The sequence below is a fragment of the Mesoplodon bidens genome (assembly GCF_964165515.1).
Source record: "Mesoplodon bidens genome assembly, chromosome: 9".
Lineage (NCBI taxonomy): Eukaryota > Metazoa > Chordata > Mammalia > Artiodactyla > Ziphiidae > Mesoplodon > Mesoplodon bidens.
Genome location: NC_138166.1, coordinates 67,007,726 through 67,030,375, shown reverse-complemented (window position 1 = coordinate 67,030,375; position 22,650 = coordinate 67,007,726). Strand labels below are relative to the sequence as shown.

The following is a 22,650-nucleotide window of genomic DNA, read 5'->3' as shown; positions in this document are numbered from 1 at the left end:
TAGTCAGATCCTTTCTCAATGACCTTTCCCCTCTGACAAGAGCTGTCAGACTGCAAAGGGAGAGGCTACACTTGTCCTGTCCTTTGGGTGCGTTTTCTGTGCAATCCCAGAGACAGAAAAAGCCACGGGTTATGGTACATGGAATATGTTAGTGGCAGAAGGGTTCAAGGAAAGAGATGATCAGAGTCAGGAGAAGCCACTCTGAAGTCTCCCAGGAGGACAGAGGCTTTGAGGGAGGATTCAAAGTGAATACTGACTAGAGGCAAAACCTGTGTGAAGAAATGTCGTCTCCAAGAAAAGCAAGTGAGAACGAACAGAGAAATCGTAGTAGTATCGGAAGGTCACGATTTGCATGCCTGCATGAAGTGTCAGCTGAAGATGCCATCTTTGGCATAAATTTCTTTAATTTTACAACCAATCTGCTTAAAGCCATTTCCCTCCATCATTTAGCTAGTTAAATCAGTGGTCTCTTTCTACACCCCTTTGTTCTAAAAACCAAACATCCCGAATCTAGGGGAAGATGGCGGAAGGGGAAGATGGCGGAGGAGTAAGACACGGAGATCACCTTCCTCCCCACAGATACATCAGAAATACATCTACACGTGGAACAACTCCTACAGAACACCTACTGAACGCTGGCAGAAGACCTCAGACCCCCCAAAAGGCAAGAAACTCCCCACGTACCTGGGTAGGGCAAAAGAAAAAAGAAAAAAAAGAGACAAAGAATAGGGACGGGACGTGCACCAGTGGGAGGGAGCCGTGAAGAAGGAAAGGTTTCCACACACTAGAAGCCCCTTCGCGGGCGGAGACTGCGGGTGGCGGAGGGGGGAAGCTTCGGAGCCGCGGAGGAGAGCACAGCAACAGGGGTGCGGAGGGGAAAGCAGAGAGATTCCCGCACAGAGGATCGGTGCCGACCAGCACTCACCAGTCTGAGAGGCTTGTCTGCTCGCCCGCCGCGGCGGGCGGGGCTGGGAGCTGAGGCTCGGGCTTCGGTCGGAGCGCAGGGAGAGGACTGGCAGCGAGAACACAGCCTGAAGGGGCTAGTGCGCCACGGCTGGCCAGGAGGGAGTCCGGGAAAAAGTCTGGACCTGCCGAAGAGGCAAGAGACTTTTTCTTCCCTCTTTATTTCCTGGTGCGTGAGGAGAGGGGATTAAGAGTGCTGCTTAAAGGAGCTCCGGGGTGGGGGGGGCCGCGGATGAAAAGCGCGGACGCCAGAGACTCGCGTGGGACGCTGGGGCTGCTGCTGCCGCCGCCAAAAGGCCTGTGTGCGAGCGCAGGTCACTATCTACACTCTCCTTCCGGGGAGCCTGTGCAGCCCGCCACTGCTGAGGTCCTGGGATCCAGGAATGGCTTCCCCCGGAGAGCACACGGCGCGCCTCGGGCTGATGCAACGTCACACCGGTCTCTGCCGCGCAGGCTCGCCCCGCCCCACACTCCGTGCCCCTCCCTCCCCCACCTGGCCTGAGTGAGCCAGAGTCCCCAAAGCGGCTGCTCTTTTAACCCTGTCCTGTCTGAGCGAAGAACAGACACCCTCCGGCGACCTACACGCAGAGGCGGGGCCAAATCCAAAGCTGAGACCCGGGAGCTGTGAGAACAAAGAAGAGAAAGGGAAATCTCTCCCAGCAGCCTCAGAAGCAGCGGATTAAAGCTCCGCAATCAACTTGATGTACCCTGCATCTGTGGAATACCTGAAGAGACAACCAATCATCCCAAATTGAGGAGCCGTGTGGATGAAAGGCTCTTGCTGCTGCAGCCAGGAGTCAGTGCTGTGCCTCTGAAGTGGGAGAGCCAACTTCAGGACACTGGTCCACAAGAGACTTCCCAGCTCCACATAATATCAAACGGTGAAAATCTTCCAGAGATTTCCATCTCAACACCAGCACCCAGCTTCACTCAACGACCAGCAAGCTACAGTGCTGGACACCCTATGCCAAACAACTAGCAAGACAGGAACACAATGCCACCCATTAGCAGAGAGGCTGCCTAAAATCATAAAAAGTCCACAGACACCCCAAAATACACCACCAGACGTGGACCTGCCCACCAGAAAGACAAGATCCAGCCTCATCCACCAGAACACAGGCACTAGTCCCCTCCACCAGGAAGCCTACACAACCCACTGAACCAACCTTAGCCACTGGGGACAGACACCAAAAACAACGGGAAGTACGAACCTGCAGCCTGCAAAAAGGAGACCCCAAACACAGTAACATAAGCAAAATGAGAAGACAGAAAAACACACAGCAGATGAAGGAGCAAGATAAAAACCCACCAGACCTAACAAATGAAGAGGAAATAGGCAGTCTACCTGAAAAAGAATTCAGAATAATGATCGTAAAGATGGTCCAAAATCTTGGAAATAGAAGACAAAATGCAAGAAACATTTAACAAGGACATAGAAGAACTACAGATGAAACAAGCAACGATGAACAACACAATAAATGAAATTAAAAATACTCTAGAAGGGATCAATAGCAGAATAACTGAGGCAGAAGAATGGATACGTGACCTGGAAGATCAAATAGTGGAGATAACTACTGCAGAGCAGAATAAAGAAAAAAAGAATGAAAAGAACTGAGGACAGTCTCAGAGACCTCTGGGACAACATTAAACACACCAACATTCGAATTACAGGGGCTCCAGAAGAAGAAGAGAAAAAAAAAACACTGAGAAAATCTTTGAAGAGATTATAGTTGAAAATTTCCCTAATATGGGAAAGGAAATAGTTAATCAAGTCCAGGAAGCACAGAGAGTCCCATACAGGATAAATCCAAGGAGAAACATGCCAAGACACATATTAATCAAACTGTCAAAAATTAAATACAAAGAAAACAGATGAAAAGCAGCAAGGGAAAAACAAAAATAACACACAAGGGAATCCCCATAAGGTTAACAGCTGATCTTTCAGCAGAAACTCTGCAAGCCAGAAGGGCCTGGCAGGACATATTTAAAGTGATGAAGGAGAAAAAACCTACAACCAAGATTACTCTATGCAGCAAGGATTTCATTCAGATTTGATAGAGAAATTAAAACCTTTACAGACAAGCAGAAGCTGAGAGAGTTCAGCACCACCAAACCAGCTTTACAACAAATGCTAAAGGATCTTCTCTAGGCAAGAAACACAAGAGAAGGAAAAGACCTACAATAACAAACCCAAAACAATTAAGAAAATGGGAATAGGAACATACATATTGACAATTACCTTAAATGTAAATGAATTAAATGCTCCCACCAAAAGACACAGATTGGCTGAATGGATACAAAAACAAGACCCATACGTATGCTGTCTACAAGAGACCCACTTCAGACCTAGAGACACATACAGACTGAAAGTGAGGGGATGGAAAAAGATATTCCATGCAAATGGAAACCAAAAGAAAGCTGGAGTAGCAATTCTCATATCAGACAAAATAGACTTTAAAATAAAGACTATTAGAAGAGACAAAGAAGGACACTACATAATGATCAAGGGATCGACCCAAGAAGAAGATATAACAGTTGTAAATATTTATGCACCTAACATAGGAGCACCTCAATACATAAGGCAAATACTAACAGCCATAAAAAGGGGAAATCGACAGTAACACATTCATAGTAGGGGACTTTAACACCCCACTTTCACCAATGGACAGATCATCCAAAATGAAAATAAGTAAGGAAACACAAGCTTTAAATGATACATTAAACAAGATGGACTTAATTGATATTTATAGGACATTCCATCCCAAAACAACAGAATACACATTTTTCTCAAGTGCTCATGGAACATTCTCCAGGATAGATCATATCTTGGGTCACAAATCAAGCCTTGGTAAATTTAAGAAAATTGAAATTGTATCAAGTATCTTTTCCGACCACAACACTATGAGACTAGATATCAATTACAGGAAAATATCTGTAAAAAATACAAACACATGGAGGCTAAACAATACACTACTTAATATCGAAGTGATCACTGAAAATATCAAAGTGGATCTTGCTGTGATTTATGTCATAGAGTGTTCTGCCTATGTTTTCCTCTAAGAGTTTGATAGTTCATGGCATTACATTTAGGTCTTTAATCCATTTTGAGCTTATTTTTGTGTATGGTGTTAGGGAGTGATCTAATCTCATACTTTTACATGTACCTGTCCAGTTTTCCCAGCACCACTTATTGAAGAGGCTGTCCTTTCTCCACTGTACATTCCTGCCTCCTTTATCAAAGATATGGTGACCATATGTGTGTGGGTTTATCTCTGGGCTTTCTATCCTGTTCCATTGATCTATATTTCTGTTTTTGTGCCAATACTATACTGTCTTGATTACTGTAGATTTGTAGTATAGTCTGAAGTCAGGGAGCCTGATTCCTCCAGCTCTGTTTTTCGTTCTCAAGATTGCTTTGGCTATTGTTACTATTAACCTCAACAAGTTATGTTAGTTTAAATCATTTATGCTGCTAAAATACTATATTACATAACCAATTTCAGCAAACCTGTTAGTGATTTGAACTAATTTGTTCTTTAGAAACTATGCTAGAATAATTATGCTTTGATCTTATAAATTAGCCAAATGGGATGTTGTTTACAATATAATTTAAATGAAAACTGCCCTTAAAAAAATAACCAAACATCCCATAGATGGAATTAATACAGGCATATATATATATGGCATGTTTCAAAACTCAGAGTTCTGTTTGTTTGGTTGGCTCTTGATGAAACAATTTCATAAAACAGAAAAAAAATTATACCAAAAAATCACTGAAAATACTAAAGTAGATGATACACAAATTAGAAAAAAAGATTTAAATATTCTGAGGATACACATCTAATTTTCTCACTAATACTACCTGTTGAAATCATTTATTAGTTACTACTTGGCCTAACTTGACTTCCTGCCATCCAGCTAGAATAGAAAACCCCTTTTAACTCATCAAATATCTTCTTGATTGTTCAGTGTTTCTTAAACTTGGCTTTTCTACAGAAGCTGTAACCAAGTTTGCATCTAAAGCCATTTCAGGGGCTTTATTTGAGGGCATTGTTTCAAGCAAGGAAGATTGCCCATTCACTAAGGAAAGAAGTCCTTTCATTCAATATTCTCAGAATTTCTTATCATCTGTATGTAACTGCTAGCATCTCACTCACCTTGAAAGAAAGCATAGCACATCAATATAAGCAGCACAAAACCCCTGTGATTATGTTTTCCCTAGGTGAAAAGAAAATCAGAGTCACAGCCACTTCATTACCTACTCTATGTTTCTCCTTTTTTCCCTCCTGATACTTAAAAACAAACAAACAAAAACAAAAAGCAAAAAACTGATTTCATTTGTTACTTCTACTCTCTAAGCTTAGAAACACAATAACACTTTATTGTCAAAACATAATATTTTTAAACCCCTGATAATAGAAAATAACCTGGTGAAGTGATTTCTTCACCTAGTGACCTGTCTCACAGTGAGAAATTCCCCTGGTGGATCAAGGGTGAGGTACAGCAGTGGAGAGCCCAAAAAGGAGGTGAGGGGATTCAATGTGAACTCCTTGGGGATATCATCTGTCCTATTCATTCCCTTTTTCCCATAACCTAACACAGTGCCTGACAAATAGTAGAAAGAACACGTGTCAGCTTTGTTGCTTTAGTCAAAGAGCTTTACATTCTTCAGTGCTTGACTCTGAAAATGTTGAAAGTGATTAGGTAAATGAAGCCAGAGTTTAAGACAGACAAAGAGAACTTCATTCTCTGTCATTGCTCTTAGTGTGAATTTAAGCATGACATTGTTTTTAGCTGCTCTGTTTTTAAGAAGGCAAATAACCAGATTGTACAAGAGCTGAAATATGCAAATTTTTCACCTGAGCCAATCAAGCAGGTAGCTAGATAATTCATTTTTCACCATCACATACAAGAAGATAAGTGGATTACCAGAAGCAAAACTGCCTCTTCCATCCTGCTATGCCCCGTATACTTAGTGACACAGATTGTGTCTCTCAATCTGTTTATAACCACACAACTATAAATAACACGGTCTCCCTCAGGCATCCTGTGAACAATAAAAAGACGTTTCCAAGAATAATAATACTAAAAGTCAATGAACTATATTAATACAGTATAAAAACAAAGTTGTTACCTGGTAATTTGGTGGTACAGTGTAGAGGTTCACTGAAAATTCTTAACCAGAAGATATTTTTATATTAGCTCTGGAAATCTCCTTTATCTTTCTCTGAACCTGGAACTTTTTTTTTTTTTTTTTTTGGCTGCATTGGGTCTTCGTTGCTGCACACAGGCTTTCTCTAGTTGCAGCGAGTCGGAGCTACTCCTTGTTGCGGTGTGCAGGCTTCTCATTTTGGTGGCTTGTCCCATTGAGGAGCACTGGCTCAAGGTGTGTGGGCTTCAGTAGTTGTGGCGTGTGGGCTTCAGTAGTTTTGGCATGTGGGCTCAGTAGTTGTGGCTCGCGGGCTCTAGAGTACAGACTCAGTAGTTGTGGCACACAGGCTTAGTTGCTCTGCGGCATGTGGGATCTTCCCGGATCAGGGCTCAAACCCGTGTCCCCTGAATTGCCAGGCGGATTCTTAACCACTGTGCCCCCAGGGAAGTCCCTGGAACTTTAAATGAATGAAGGCAGTTTTATAGAAATGTTGTGAAAAAAGAGACATAATCTTCCAATTCCAAAGGGGGAAAAATTAAATGAAACAAAATTTTTGAATAATGACCTACTGATAATTTTGGCTAACTCTATAGTAATCTCAGCCCCAGAGTAGAGATTTACCATGTCTAGAGCAATGTTTTGCAAAATGTGTCCACATCACATGCAAAATGCAGATTCCTATATTCCACACAGAATATTTGGCTGTGGGGAGATCTGCATATCTGACAAGGTTCCCAAGTGATTCTTCAATATACTAAAGTTTGAGAACCACTAGTCTAGAGTTTACTGGTTAGTTTCCAGATGGCATTTCAGGATTGCATAGTGAACTCGGGAATTACATGCCCACCTGCCGTGCATAAATGTAAACTCATTCAAGTAGAATTATCTACATAGGTGCTTGTCTTCATTAGGTTACTTTTATTTTAAAATGACATCAACTCTCTGTTACTCAGTTCACTGTCAAAGTATTTGAACATGTCTTTAAGAAACCACTTAAAAATTCTGTACTTCTGAATCATGCCGAAGAATATATCATTTTATTTTCTGTTATGCTATTCATATAAAAAGTTCAATTATGGAATTTTTGTAGATGTTCAAATTATCTCTTCCCATTTATATTCCAAATTATCCTTGAGTCAAACCAGACTACTAGGCCATAGGTCTCTGATAGGGCAACAGAACTACTTTTACAAAACCACACTTGGATTGCTGTGTAGCATGTTATCAGCAAGCTTCCTCTGAAATATATATTGGGAAGATATGGTTGAGGACTTTGTTCAGTACAACCCTGTATATATCCGTTATGAAGACCCACGGTCTGCCTACCAAGGAAAACAATAGCTCTGCCTTAACCATAAATTACCTTGTATCTCTCTTTGCTTTGGCTGCTTAGACTAGTAAGTATGAAGTATTTAATAACACAAATTTTATGATAAACCGTAATTTTAGCTGATGTCATTTCCCTTTCTTAATTTCTTTTGGGCCTGTTTTCTTCACCTACTTTATCTTGCTTGTCGTGCTTTTTGTCTGAGGCTTCTTGAATCATTTTTGGAATAATGGAGGTCATAAATAAACCTTTATTATACTAAATGATCAGAGTTGCATAGTCATAACTATTCAAAATCACACTGGATATAACTCCTATTGTACAATTTTATCTTTCAACCCTCTATGTAAAGTCTACTATACAAATTCAATATTTAACATTACACTTATAATAAGAAAAAATTTTTCTAATCAATAGGACTTGACTGAGAATGGCCTGGGCAATCATGGGATATAGTGAATTATCCATTATAGGAAGTAATCAAGCAAAAGCTAAGTGACTATTTAGCAAGAATACTGTAGAAGGGTTTTGATATCAGGTAACACACTGGATATCTTGAGTCTCTTCCACCTCTGAAATCCTTAAATCTATTACTTAAAAAAGTACATAGTTAATATTATCAGAAAAAAAATAAACTCAGCAAAAGAATTAAAAGAAACATGCATTTCTCAGTCAGGAGTATGTAGAAGAATACAGAGCCAGGAAAAAATTACATTTTCAGGAATAGACTGAATAAAAACTTTCCATATTGTATCTTTTTTGTCAATGTTAGCAGGCATGCACTGCTTGTCTGGGTCCCCAGTTTCTAACTCAAATTGTATGAATAACCAAGCTACATTGAAGCCTGAGAGTGATTTAGAGACTTAAGCATTTGCTTCATATTTCTTCTGATAAAACTGTTTTTAAATGTGTAATCTTTAGTGCCAGGAAATCAATTGACTTAAAAAATTGCCAACTCTGCCAATAACCAGTAATATGAATGTAACCCTTCTGCATTGAGGGTGTGAAGAAATTAAATGATCAAACACATTCTGCTAAATCCAGCCCTGAGAGAAGGTTGTTCCCCTGCAGTGAGGCTCTTCTGAAATGAGACATGGAAACAGCAATGAAGGAAAAAGCATCTGAGTAATCGTACAAAGTCTTCCAAGTGGCACTCAGCCCAGAAGACACTTTTGTCCTGTCCAACGGCACAAAAATCTGTGGAGGCCCATCTGACCCCAGCATTTCAGGGCATGATGGGGCTCTCTCCATCAGAGAGCCCTTCTTCTGAAAAGCCAAGGTTCGTGTACATTGGTGATAACTATTAGAAATAAAAATGATCCAAGATATGTTATTGTTGGATTCTAAAACAGAATTGAAATTATATTATCTTGTAATATAAAATCTAAAGAAAGAAATGTTGCAAATACAGGGATTAAGAACTTTATGCCATTTCTATACTAATTCTGATACTGAATAGGGCCAGACCAGATGCGGCACAGAGAGAGATAATTACATTTTTTAATTTTTTTGAGCCTCTCTTTGTGATCTAGAGTAGTGGTCAGCAAACTACAGTCTGTGAGCCATAGATGCTCTGCCACCTGTTTTTGTAAAAAGAAAAAAAAGTTTTATTGGAACTCAGCCACACCATCCTTTACATCCCGTCCATGGCTGCTTTCACAATGCAACAGCCTCACTGAGTAGTTGCCACAGAGATGATGTAGCTCGTAAAGCCTAAAATATTTTCTATCCAACCCTTCACAGAAAAAAGTTTGATGACACCTGATCTAAAGTGTGTTCAAGGTTTTATGAATGTGCTTCCTTTTGAACTACGTTTTCAATAATTCTTTCTGAGAAGTATTTGCAGGAGGAAAGACTCCTTGCTTTTTGTATCCCTGGCAATACCTTAATTTACCCCTCTTCTTTGAATGATAGTTTTCAGTGTTAAATAGCATTTCCTCATCTCTTTTAAACAGCATTTTTAAATAGCATTTCCTCAGCTTCTAGTATTTAGCATTGCTGATGAGAAGTCGACTATGATTATAGTTGCTGTGTAAATAACTTGTTTTTTCCAACCTACTTGCACTTAAAATTTCATTTTTATCCTTGATATTTTCTAGTTCGAGGATAATATTTTGGTGTGGTTTTATTATTATCTATCACGATGCACAATGAGTGTGTGTTTTCATTTCTAGTTTATGGAAATATCTTTCTTTGGAGCACTGACATATCTTTTTAAATTTAATTTTCAATGCTTAATCTATTACTCCATGTTTTTGTTGCAAAAAAAAATGGAGAGATTCAAACCATAAACTTTACTATGCCATTTTGAAAAGATGGAAGAGTGAACATTGAAATTAGAGAGATAATCAGACTGATGAAAGTAGAGGGTCTACAGTTATGACCCAGAAATTTCACTACTAGATTTATACAACAGAAATGCCAAAATATATTTACCAAAAGACATGTACTGAAACATTCATAGACATATTATTTACAATAGCTCCAAACTAGAAGCTATCTAAATACCCATCAACAGTAAAATAGATAAGTAAATCATGGCAGTGTCACACAGTGAGACATTATTTAGTAATGAGAATGAACAATCTACACCTAGTCATAATAACATGAATAAACTTCACAAGTAAAATGTCAAGAGAAAGAAGACAGATGAATAAAGCACTTTCTATAGAATTCCACTTAGATCAATACCAGAATAAACCTATGGGGTAAGAAGTCAGGACAGCAATTACCCTTGTTAGAGGATTAGTGAATGGAAGGGGTACTGGCCTTCAGGGATGCTGACAATATTTCTTGTTCCAGGCACTGATTTCAGAGATGTGTTTACTTTGAGAAAATTCATCAAGTTGTACACCTATATAATATATTATAAAATATTTTATACTACAATGAAAAATTTTTTTTAAATATATGATAGGGCTTCCCTGGTGGCGCAGTGGTTGAGAGTCCGCCTGCCGATGCAGGAGACACGGGTTTGTGCCCTGGTCTGGGAAGATCCCACGTGCCGCAGAGCGGCTGGGCCCGTGAGCCATGGCCGCTGAGCCTGTGCTCCGCAACGGGAGAGGCCACAACAGTGAAAGGCCCGCGTACCGCAAAAAATATATATAGAGAGAGAGCTTCACCAGTTTAGTGGTTTTTTAAACTCCACTCGTAAACCCTAAGGATCCATGGACCTCAGGGAAAGTTCTTGCTTTCAATTAATTGTACATTTGGTTTGGTTTGGTTTTATTTATTTTTTATTTTTTGGCCACTCCTCGCAGCTTGTGGGATCTTACTTCCCCAATGAGGGATTGAACCCGGGCCACAGCAGTGAAAGGGCCAAGTACTAACCACTGGACTGCAAGGAATTCCCTGGTTTGGTTTTATTATCTCAAAAGGACACCGTTTTCCACACTCACAGCTATAGAGTAGGAAGAATTTTATCTCCAGGAGAGCAATCAATTATCATATATAACTATAAAATTATTTTTAACTCCCTTAATCAATAGAATAGACACGCAGAGAGACTGTAAAATTACATCCACAGAGAACTTCAAAAATTGAATAAAATTTGAAGTACCTGACAAATTCTTTTCTTCATATCCAAAATTGTAGCCCTTGATTCTGAGCCTGGTCATAGCTTCCTTCCATAGGTTTTAACTAGCCTTATAACTAAGCCCTGGTAGAGAAGTAGAAGGAATCTCATGATATTGCTTTATCAGTCCAATGCCACCAGTCCACTGATTAGAGTTCACTGATAACTGGGTCCCCACCTCATTCACAATTACCCTGCTTGGTTTCCTAGCTTGTTAATAGCAAAGTCAATGTCTGTATGTTAGAATTTCTGTCAGTTACCTGTTCCAGCAGATGGCTAGGATCTTGGATTCTGACTGACATTGCTAAGAGTAATGTTGCATTAATCATTCTTCTCACTGATGTGTCTTTTGGTTTTCTAAATCCATTATAGCCTCAGAGACAGAAGTTCCTATTGAATCACTGAATTTGGTCAACATATGCTCAAATTGCATCCAACTTTGTCCAATATTCTTAAGCATTCTATTACTGTGCCTGTTTTTCCTACAAGCCTATCTTTAAAAAAGCAAACAAACCATTACAGGAATTGTTATCTCCCCAAGAACTGCCAACCAGTTCTCTTATGGCTGGGATGTACTATATTATCAGAACCCAAGTGAACATATTCAATGATATACCCTAAGCATACGGAATCCTTATGGATTATATTCCAAAGTCTGAGAAAGATGTAAAAGCACTATCCATAAACCAGGGATCACCCAAGAAAACCAAACCTCGTATCAGCCAATCTCAGCCTTCCTTAACCAAGAACATTCTGAAGTCTATTGGCTGAATCTTTCTCCTCAAATCTTTGATTCCAAGCCAAGAATCATGTGATGTAATGTGAGTCCAGTTTCTTCTTCATGTCTAGGTTTAAACTGTTTTTTATACTTAGGCTCTAGTCGGTCTCTAGAACATACAGTCACTGGCCATCTATTCCTCATCAAACTCCATATCTGCTTGACATTAGAAGTCTGACAAATTTTCAGTCCTAATCTGATTTGAGCCCTGGTTTACATAAGAGCCATCTGTTTTGAAAGGTCTCGCTCAGGGTAAGAAGTCATAATCACTGCAGACATTCTCATGATCACTGTAGACTTAAGTAATTGATTATGACACTCTCACAGAATTTGAATACGGCTTTACGATACAACCCCATAGAGCAATTCAAGTAGCCAATACTAATTGATTGGAGTTTTTAATGAGAGATAAAATGTTTTGAAAGTCAATCTTAAACCCTATACAAGTTTCAGTTTAATTAACTATAGCCTACTTTAACTCAAAAACAGAGGGAAAAGTTTGGCTTATACAGAAATCAGTAAATTAATAAGATATATAGATAGATATTCCTTTTTTCTCTCTAACCTTCCACATTTCTAATTCCTCACAAGACCCTAGTTCTTATCACATATACATCCTTTAACATCTATTTTACTAATTTATTAAGCTTCCATAGTTTATGATTTGCTTTCTTGACTGTTTGGCCTCCTGTTGCATTTGGTGGGACCATGAGGGTATTAGTATTCTAGGAGATAGAAGAAGAAGCCTACCTGGTCAGTTATCTTCTGAAGACATTTGGCTATACTGGCATCTGACAACATATCATTAGTGATCCATTCCATCTAGTATTTTTTTTTTAATCATTGTACTTCCTACATTTTTTGGTAACTTTCTGGCTCACTGCTATCTGCTCCCTCTATCCACTGATTTCTGCTAATACGATATTTAAAAAATGAAAAGAACTATGCCCATTGACAGAAATAAACTTAATAGAAGAAACAGAATATCCACACAAGTCCACACCTCTCTACTTATTTTTCAAATTAATAAACAATTACTCATGTCCTTTCATCTTCACTTCTCTTTTACAAGGCCACTTAATAAAATGTACTGTAATATTATTTCTCATTTTTTATATTCCATGAACTTAATTATTAATACTTTACTAGCCATAAATATTTTACTTGCACTATTTTCCTTCTCAACAAAATTCCTTTCCCATCACTGGTTTAGGTATTCAGCACATAGTTCCTGAATTAAGTAACTGCCTGAGGGTAATTCCAAATCTTATGATAGAAAAAATAATTCTCTTAGATTAAAAAATTTTTTAAAAAAAGCTTGTGATGGATATTAGAGTGGAACTCTGTTCTAAAAACCAAAACATAAAACAGAATACCAGCAGGAAACCCATTCTTTGAATATACTAATCTCTACCTGTGATTTTACACTCTCCTTTGGGATTTTATACTCTCCCTTCTGGGACCCAGTAAAGGTGACAGTGAGGAAGCAGTACATAATAGAAGTACATAATGTACATAATAGCAGTACATAATGAAGGAAGAGCTTCCTTCATTTTCCTCTCATCACCTAACAGGCTTAAATGGGTCAGAAGGAAATAAAGATCCTCCATAAAAGCTGGCAGTGAACACAAGCACCATTCAAGCACTGCAGTGTCCAGAAACTATCTCCAACAAGGTAGAATGGGTTCTGGAAGGGACTTTGGTTTCTCCCACCTACAAACTAGTACTCTGAAGTACAAATTAAAACTAAGAGTCTTAACTTCCAGTATAGAGCCTGTCACTCAAAGACAATGCTGATAGCCTTTAGGAGGCTGAACTAATCTCATGCCAAGATAGAAGAATGAATTTCTAAGTAACTTGTAAAGTAAAACGCAAAATATAACTTTAAGGGACCCAGAATGATGTCCTTTATTAATTTGCCATATGGGCTCAGAATGTGTCATGAAATTCTGCAATACGGTTCTCCAGAATGAGCTTTGCCTTTGCAGGCCCAGAATAATTTTCAGTGCAAAGCCACTGATAAAACTAAAGTATGTATTTCTTAAAGTTTTGGGCATCACAGATAGACTTTCCAGTTATCTTTTAGTTTCAAATACATTGGTAAATTTCCCTGTAGCTCATCTGAGTCTAATCATATAATTATGTTCCATTTAATTAAAAATGAATAGCTAAAAATGTTTGGATTAAAAAAAAAACTGTAAGCTTCAGATAGCGAAAGTTTTCTCAAATATTCCAAACAAGACTTCCGATGTCATTATTCTCTGGATCATAGACCTTGGACCAAAGATTATACAAAATGTTGAGGTGAAGTAACAAGATGCAAAGATAAATTGAGTGTAACTTATTAAGTACAGCTTAGTGGTTAGAAACATAAAATTTAGTGTTCAGTTTTCAGCCTTAACAACACACTAAATAGCATTTCTAAGACTCGGTATTTGCAAAATGTAAATAATAATGGTACCTACCTCTGTTGGGTACTAGGTCTCCATTCCAACATCCTTCTAGTGGGTCTTCCTCCTCTGTAGATACTGAAATATGAAAACATATTCTGGAATTGGGAGGGTTTTTTTAGCCTTGTTGCCCAATACAGCATTGAACAGACATAGTGAGAGTGGGTGTATTTATTCTCAATCTTAGGGCGGAAGTATTCATTATTTCATCAGTCAGTATAATGTTAACTCTAGGTTTGTTGCAAATACCCTTTGTCATAGTAAGAAAATTTTTTTCTACTCCTAATTTGCTAGGACATTTTATCATAAAGGGATATTGACTTTTGTCAAAAGCATTGTCTGAATTTTATTAAGATGACAGTTTATCTGTTTTTCTATTAATATAAAAAATAAAATTGTTTTTGGATTTGTTTTAATTTACATAGAGCAAAAGTCACATTTTTTGGTGTAAAGTTCAGTAAGTTTTTACATGTGCATGTATTCTCATAACTACAACCAGAGTAGGATACAGAAATATTCCTATACCCCAAAGAATTATCTCATTCATTTCATTTGTATTCACAACATATTCCCAATCAAACTCCTGGAAACCACTCATCTGTTCTGTCCTCCTATATTATCACCTTTACCAAAATGCCAAATGAATGAAATTATGTGGTATATAACATTTTAATATTGGGTTCCTTAATTTAGCATAATGAATTTATGATTCATCCATGCTGCTGTACCTAGCAATAGTTTGTTCTTTTTAAATTATTTAGTATTCCATTAGCTTGACTTAGTTTTGAATAACAAATTAACCTTAATTTCTTGAGATAAAACTGAATTTGTCATAGTATAAATTCGTTATCTTTTGTTACATATTGCTAGATTGATTTGATATTCTTAGTTAACAAATGTGTCTTTGTTTATAAAGTATATTGCTCTCTAAATTTCCTTTCTTATAATGGCATTGCTAAGTTTGATATCACTAATATCTTTATTTTATTTTATTTTATTTATTTATTTTTGGCTGCGTTGGGTCTTGCTTGCTGCACTTGAGCTTTCTCTAGTTGCAGCAAGTGGAAGCCACTCTTCGTTGCAGTGCACAGGCTTCTTACTGAGGTGGCTTCTATTGTTGCGGAGCACGGGCTCTAGATGTGCGGGCTTCAGTAGTTGTGGCACAGAGGCTCAGTAGTTGTGGCTCGTGGGCTCTAGAGCGCAGGCTCAGGAGTTGTGGCGCATGGGCTTAGTTGCTCTGCAGCCTGTGGGATCTTCCCGGACCAGGGCTAGAACCCATGTCCCCTGCATTGGCAGGCAGATTCTTAACCACTGTGCCACCAGGGAAGCCATGATATCACTAACACCTTGCATACATAAAAAAATTGGAGAAATCTTTCCTTCCTTTATTTTCTGAAAGAACATGTGCAATACTGTTGTTTCTTCATTAAATGTTTGTTAGAGTATACCAGTGAAGCCAAAATAATTTGTCTGAAATCTTTAAGCTACAAAATTACTATTATTGATATATGGCCATCCAAGATTTTTTTACTTCTTCTTGATTAGTTTTAGTACATGTGATCTTTCAAAGGTTTGTTTATTTCATACAAGGTGTCAAATATATAGTCATTTATCATTCTTCTTTATTATCTTTTTCATATCTATACAATCTACAGTGATATCTCTTTCATTTCTAATATTGGTAATTTATTTTGTCTTTATTTTTTGATCAGTCTTCTTAAAGATTATCAATTTTTAAAATCTTTTCAAAGAACCAATTTTGACTACTTTAATTTTACCTATTGTTTGTTAATTTTCTATCTATGGATATTCTCTTATTATTTTTTCTTTTCCTTATTTTATGTTTTCTTAAGGCCATAGTTTGCTTAGAACATTGATTTTAATTTTTTCCCTCTATTAAAATATTTAAAGCTATAAATTTCCTATATAGTATTCTGTAGCTACATCTCATAGATGTTGATATATTGCATTTTAATTATCATTCAGTTCCCAATATTTCCTATTTTCTCTTTTGATATTGACATGAAACCTATGGGTTGTTTAGAACCATGTTACTTTTTTCCCCTCAAACATTAGGGGATTTGTACATATTTTACTTATCATTTTCTAATTTAATTATATTGTGGTAAGCCGACATTCCCTGTATGATTTCAATCCTTTTAAATTAATGAGATTTATTTAGTATGGCCCATAAGGAGTATTTGCCTGCATTGATGAACATTCCTCATTCTGTTGTTGAGTCTAGCTTTCTCTAAATATCAAATTGGCTGACATAGTTGTTCAGATATTTTATGCTTACTGATTCTTTGTCTGTTTGTTCTATCAACTACTAAATGAAGGGCATTAAAATTTCCAACCATTATTATAATCTATTTCTTCTCCCTCTGATTCTGCCTTTTTTGCTTCATGTATTTTGAAGCCCTTTTTTTAAAGTACTTTGACATTCTGCCTTTCTGATAAGATGATCCTTTTATTATTCTGAAATACTTGTTTATCCTTAACAATACTCTTTGGATTGAAGTCTACTTTGTCTGATATTAATATATATACATCAGCTTTCTTATGGTTACTCTTAGCATGAGGTATAATTTGTCATCCTACTACTTTAAGCTTACCTTGTCCTTATATTTAATGTGCATCTCTTGTAGACAACATATAGCTTGACTATGCTTTTATTATACACCCTGGTAATCTCTGCCTCTTAACTGCAGTGTTTTCTTAAAAAATTTTAAATTGAAAATAAGCACACACATGCTTGGGTTTTTGTTTAATATTTTGCTATTTGTCTTATATTTATGCCATGAGTTTAGTTCTCTTTCTTTCCTTTCCTTCCCTCTTTAAGGTTATTCAAATTATAGTCAGTATTCCATTTATTTCTTCCACTTGATATTTAAATGTGTAGACACTGATATGTACTGAGATAAGGAAATACAAATATGGAATGGGAAAATGTGGGGACGAACCCTGTGCTGTTGGATTTGAATTAGCAGTATCAGTATGAACTAATGATTGCTTAAAAATATATACTTCCAAACTCTTCCATTGAAGGGCTTAGAAGAAATGTCACCCAAAGCAATTAGTACATATAATACAATGTCTAGATGTTGTTTTTTTTTAAATTATTTATTTATTTATTTTTGGTTGCATTGGGTCTTTGTTGCTGTGTGCAGGCTTTCTCTAGTTGCAGCGAGCAGAAGCTACTCTTTTTTTTTTTTTTTTGCAGTACGCGGGCCTCTCACTGTTGCGGCCTCTCCCGTTGCAGAGCACCGGCTCTGGACGCACAGGCTCAGCGGCCATGGCTCACGGGCCCAGCCGCTCCACGGCATGTGGGATCTTCCTGAACCGGGGCACGAACCCGTGTCCCCTGCATCAGCAGGCGGACTCTCAACCACTGCGCCACCAGGGAAGCCCCAGGCTACTCTTCGTTGTGGTGCGTGGGCTTCTCATTGTGGTGGCTTCTCTTATTGTGGACCATGAGCTCTAGATGTGCAGGCTTCAGTAGTTGTGGCACATGGGCTCAGTAGTTGTGGCACATGGGCTCTAGAGCGCAGGCTCAGTAGTGTGGAGCACAGGCTTAGTTGCTCCGCGGCATGTGGGATCTTCCCGGACCAGGGCTCAAACCCTGGTCCCCTGCATTGGCAGGCAGGTTCTTAACTACTGTGCCAACAGGAAGCCCCCAAATGTTGGTTTTTAAATGTCACTTCCAACTAAAAGATATGAGGTTTGGGACTGGGAAAGTAAAAGGTGAGCCTGAAATATTTTGTTGCATCAGAAATCAAAGATGTGTTCATATACTAAAAGGGATACATTAAAAGGGTACAGAGATTACCTGAAAGGACTTTCCTGGTGATATTTAAGACAAATTAAAAATTAAGAAATAATAATCATAATGGCTTATAATACATTGACCAAAAAAATGAATCAATACAACCAGAAAGATACTTTTTAAGAAAGACAAGAGGCTATGTGTGAGACAGAGATCTTCCTTACAGAATAAAAGAAATGGACAAATTCACCATTTTTCAATTAACAAGGTAATAAATAATTTTTTAAATTTTATGAACAAATATTAAAATCAGAACTAGGAAAGAAGCATTCATATTTGGAGACTTCAACACCTATATCTCATAAATTGATAAAACAAGTAGAAAAAAGTCAGTAAAGGGAAAAGATCTGAACAACACTGTCAATCAACTTGACTAATTGCAAATTATAGAACACAATAGCAAAAAATACACATCTATTTCAAGTGCACAAGGAATATTCACAAAGATACCATATGCTCAACCAGAAAGTAAGTCTTCATTAATTATGAAATGATATTAAATTATCTTCATTTTCAATGATATACCCAAAAAAACCCTCAAATATTTCCATATTAAATAATCACTTCTAAATAACATGTGGATCAAAAAACATATTACAGAAGAAACTAGAAAATATTTTGAACTCAATAATAATTAAAATACAACATATCTAAATTTGTGGAGCACAGAAAGAGTACTGATTAAAGGGAAATATAACTTTAAATGCTTATATGCTTATATTAAAAAAGAAAGGTGTAAATAGAACTAAGCTCCCATTTTAAGAAAATGAAAAAACATGAAAATGAATAAATTAAGCGCAAAGGATGTAGAATGAAGAAATGATAAAGATAAGAACTGAAATAAAATAGAAATAAATATTAAATATTTCCAGCTGACACCCCCCTTCAAATTGGCTGGAATCTCTATCTTCTCATTCATTCATTTGTTCACACAACCTAAATTTATTTTGCGACACTCTGACCTTGGTACTGAGTGAGATGCTTTGGAAAAGCAGTGATTACAGTTCCTTCCCTCATTGTACATAGGAAAATAATTATTCAAATAATTAAATCTTTGCTTTTGATCAGTTCTATATGAGAACATCAGGATGCAGTGAGATTGTAAAAGGAGGACTGAAGCATCTCTGAAAGATTACAGATTACACTGAAAAAAAAAAGAGCACACACGTAACCCAAAATGCTCAGTTGAATTCATCTAGTACTGCTCAAAGGTTATAGAATTTTAGCTGGAGTGACGTGACCACACAGAGCAAGAAGAACTACAACAGAGTTTCTTGAGACTTGCTCCATTTCTTGCTCCTTCCACTGAAGTCCTTAGTGGTGGTGTGTGATAGTCATTATTGATGGACATGAATATTCTGGTCCTGTTTCTTTGGGGCACGTGGTAAGATTGTAATTCTGGGGAAAATGTAAGTGTGTAATTCACTACGTGCTCTTCCCCCTACCATGATGGTTATGGAAATTAAGATGAAGCCTCTATCAGCCTTAGCCCCTAACAGAGAGGATGTAAGACTGAGCTAACTCACAGGGGACATGTGGCATAAGCAAGAAATAAATCTTTGTTGTCAATGAGATAATGGGAATGTATGTTAGTGCAACATAACCTAGCCTATCCTGACTACTACACATTTACATCAGCAAACTACATTAACCTGCCAGAGAAAATGGACATTCAGCTGTTAAGTGACACTGCACCATTTCTCTGCCTCAAATTATCCAGAATTCCTTACAGCACATTTCTACACAGATTCTTAATCCGCTCTGTTCTGGTCAGGGACAATGGCAAAGGAGGCCATTAAAGCTCTCCTAAGAAACTAAATACCATTCTAATGTGTTAGGAAATTCACTTATTTTACCATGAAAAGAACAATTTCCCTTTATACCTATGCATAATACCCTATATAGTAAAAGTTTAATAAATGTTAGTGGTTTTTTTTTTTTTTAAGAAATAGTCATGCCCTGTACTGTTAGTGTTTTATTAGATCATCTCTGTTAGCTCATAGGAAGTAATTAAGGTGAAGCATAACGATAAGTTAAGAACGTGACATAACATTTTTTTCAAACAGCCAAAAATATAAGTAACAGAATACTAAACAGTGGTCAATGGGCTTAAGTAATTAACCACATCAGTAATTAAATAGGCTTAGTGAGGTGAAACTAATGACTAAATTTCAGGATCTATTATATCAAAATGGAGGATAATTCTTGCTTATGTGGTGTTACTCTGGTATCACTGAAATAATTTAACTCTCTAATGACCTTTTCATTTAGGTTTGATTAATTCTATATAATGGCATTAGCTCATGCAGTGAGCCTTACTGCCACGGTAGATTTTATAATTACCTAGCAGAATCAAGGCCTGTAAACACTCAGAATTGCAATAGAAAATGTCATCACCTGGAAGTGCTTTGGCATTGGGAGACAGATATAGGGCAAAATTATCTATTATCCATACCTCAATCTAATACTGAGGTATCAGAGGGTATTAAAATGTACTTACATTCTCCAATAACTTTAAATTATCCAAGGTTATAAGTAACAATACTCTAATGCAAACAACTTGATTCCTTTTCAAAAAAATAATTTGTTTTTCTTTCTTTTCACTTATGCATTGGTTTTAGCTTTTGGCTGCTTCTCCAGAATCTTCTGGTCACACACTATCCTCAGGGATGCTCTAGGCTGATAAAAACGTGGGCATACAGAGCTGCCAAACACTTTAAGAAACCATCAATCTATTACTGTAAATAATTAACAGTGCTTAAATTTACAGAAAAGATGTTGGAGACTTGCAAAGAAGCCCAGAACAGGAAAATATCTAGAAATTTATAACAGAAAGTATTTCCAAAAGAAAATGAAGTGCATATTCTGTTTTTCAGGTAATATATATGGAAAAGTTAATTTTCAAGGAGCCTGAGTCAGACTCGAAATAGTAAAGCTCTGCATGCAAAATGCTATCTTAAATGTCTAGCTCTTAAGTAAATAATTAGGTAATATTTTAGCACCTTAAGTTTACAAATTATTTTCACATTTGATCCTCACAACAATTCTGAGGAGGAATGAATAGATAATGTCATTCTCCTTTCATGGAAGAGGATGCTGAGGCCAGAATGTAGCACAAGTGACTTAACTGAGGTCTTTAACTAGTAAATGTCAGTGTCAGAGTGGTGTCAGTACAAAAGCCCAGGCCCTGGCCAGAATATTCCTAAGACTCCAACTCAACTATATTCTCTGACAGTTATGTGACATTGGTACTATTTCCAAACTCTTCTGGGCCTCATTTTCCATAGCTACAAATATGTATAATACCTACTTCAAGGAATTGTTACAGAATTAAATAAGGGAATAAGAGAAAATTTTAATAATTATCAGTAGTATGCTGGCAAATATTAAACAACAGGCTCTCTGAAGAAAAAAGTACGTATATAAGTTTACTATAAAGGTTATTGACATGAATGTGTAGCACACAATTAGCAATTAATGGTAAAATACACAATACTTATTATTGTAAATTCTACATAACCAATTGGTTCTACCAATGTTTCCACTGATATTTTCCAAACTCTTGTAGTGATAGACATATTATGGCTTCAATTCAACCAGGATTTGGCAAAAAGAGTCAGATCCCAATCTGCCATCTCTTTTCCCAATAAATGCTTCATCATTAAATCTGATATGCAAAATCAAAGCTGGTTGATATTTTTGTTTACTATAACAAGTTAGGAGGAAAGTGAAACAACTAAGATGTGTGTCAGAATCTTATTTGCTCATGAATGATGTGCATCACATCTTTGCTGACTCAGATAATAGTTTTCAAATGATAAATGAATATTTCCTTAATTTTATATTCTTCATAATGTAACTGCATGACACACTTTCCATTTTAATTTTCATCATTAACATTTCTCAAGATTAGACAATCAACAAAACAGTAAATCAATACCTGATTTGTAGCATTTGCCAGCCATGGGTAATTTGAGCCACCAATATGATGTCACTGAATACAGAGCTGAAAAGAGATGTGTAGTAGTGCACGGTTATACAGGATTTCCACCACAGATACAATAGGTATGGATAACCTCGAGAACATAAATAATAGTAAAATGAAAAATAATTTGGAAGTGATTGAGCTTTGAGTGTTTATTAATTTTGCTTTTAATATTTTAGTTAAGTAAAGGTTTATACAATTTAATTTTTAATAATGGATGTTTCTAACAACTGCTTTGAAAAATTCTTGAAAATTTTAACAATGAGCTCTTTCAGGTGAGCCAGTACTAGCTGGCTACAGCACAACACTGGAACCCACGGCATATTATGCTCAGTGAATATATGTTTTCTTCCCTTATTTTTCTTTTGTCTTCTTAGCTTTCTACCTATTCTCCTTTTATCAATCAAAGATGCCATCCAGCTCAATTCAGCATTTCCACCCTTGGCATCTAGGAGCTTTGGGTAGGTGCCGTGATAGCTGCTCTTAATTAAGTCAACTTCAAAAAACTTTCAAACATGCCTTGTTTTCCTTATCAGTCATCTTGCAGCTAACATACAAATTTAGCTGAAATTTTTCTGAATATATTTTTATAATC

General features: G+C 37.0%; 1 protein-coding gene across 3 annotated transcripts in view; it reads right to left on the bottom strand.

Annotated features, from left to right (window-relative positions):
• Positions 1–14,259: 14,259 nt before the first annotated feature.
• DNAJB9 (DnaJ heat shock protein family (Hsp40) member B9) overlaps positions 14,260–22,650 on the bottom strand; it is a 403,125-nt gene continuing 394,734 nt past the window's right edge. The window contains exons 10-11 of one of the 3 annotated variants that reach the window (XR_014016694.1): positions 22,011–22,076; positions 14,277–14,322 (exon numbers count right to left, since the gene is read on the bottom strand). The gene's annotated coding sequence lies outside the window, so the exon portion shown is untranslated. Of the gene's footprint in view, positions 14,323–22,010; positions 22,077–22,650 lie in introns of all 3 variants that reach the window. The other 2 variants (XR_014016695.1, XR_014016693.1) reach the window with 2 other exon arrangements.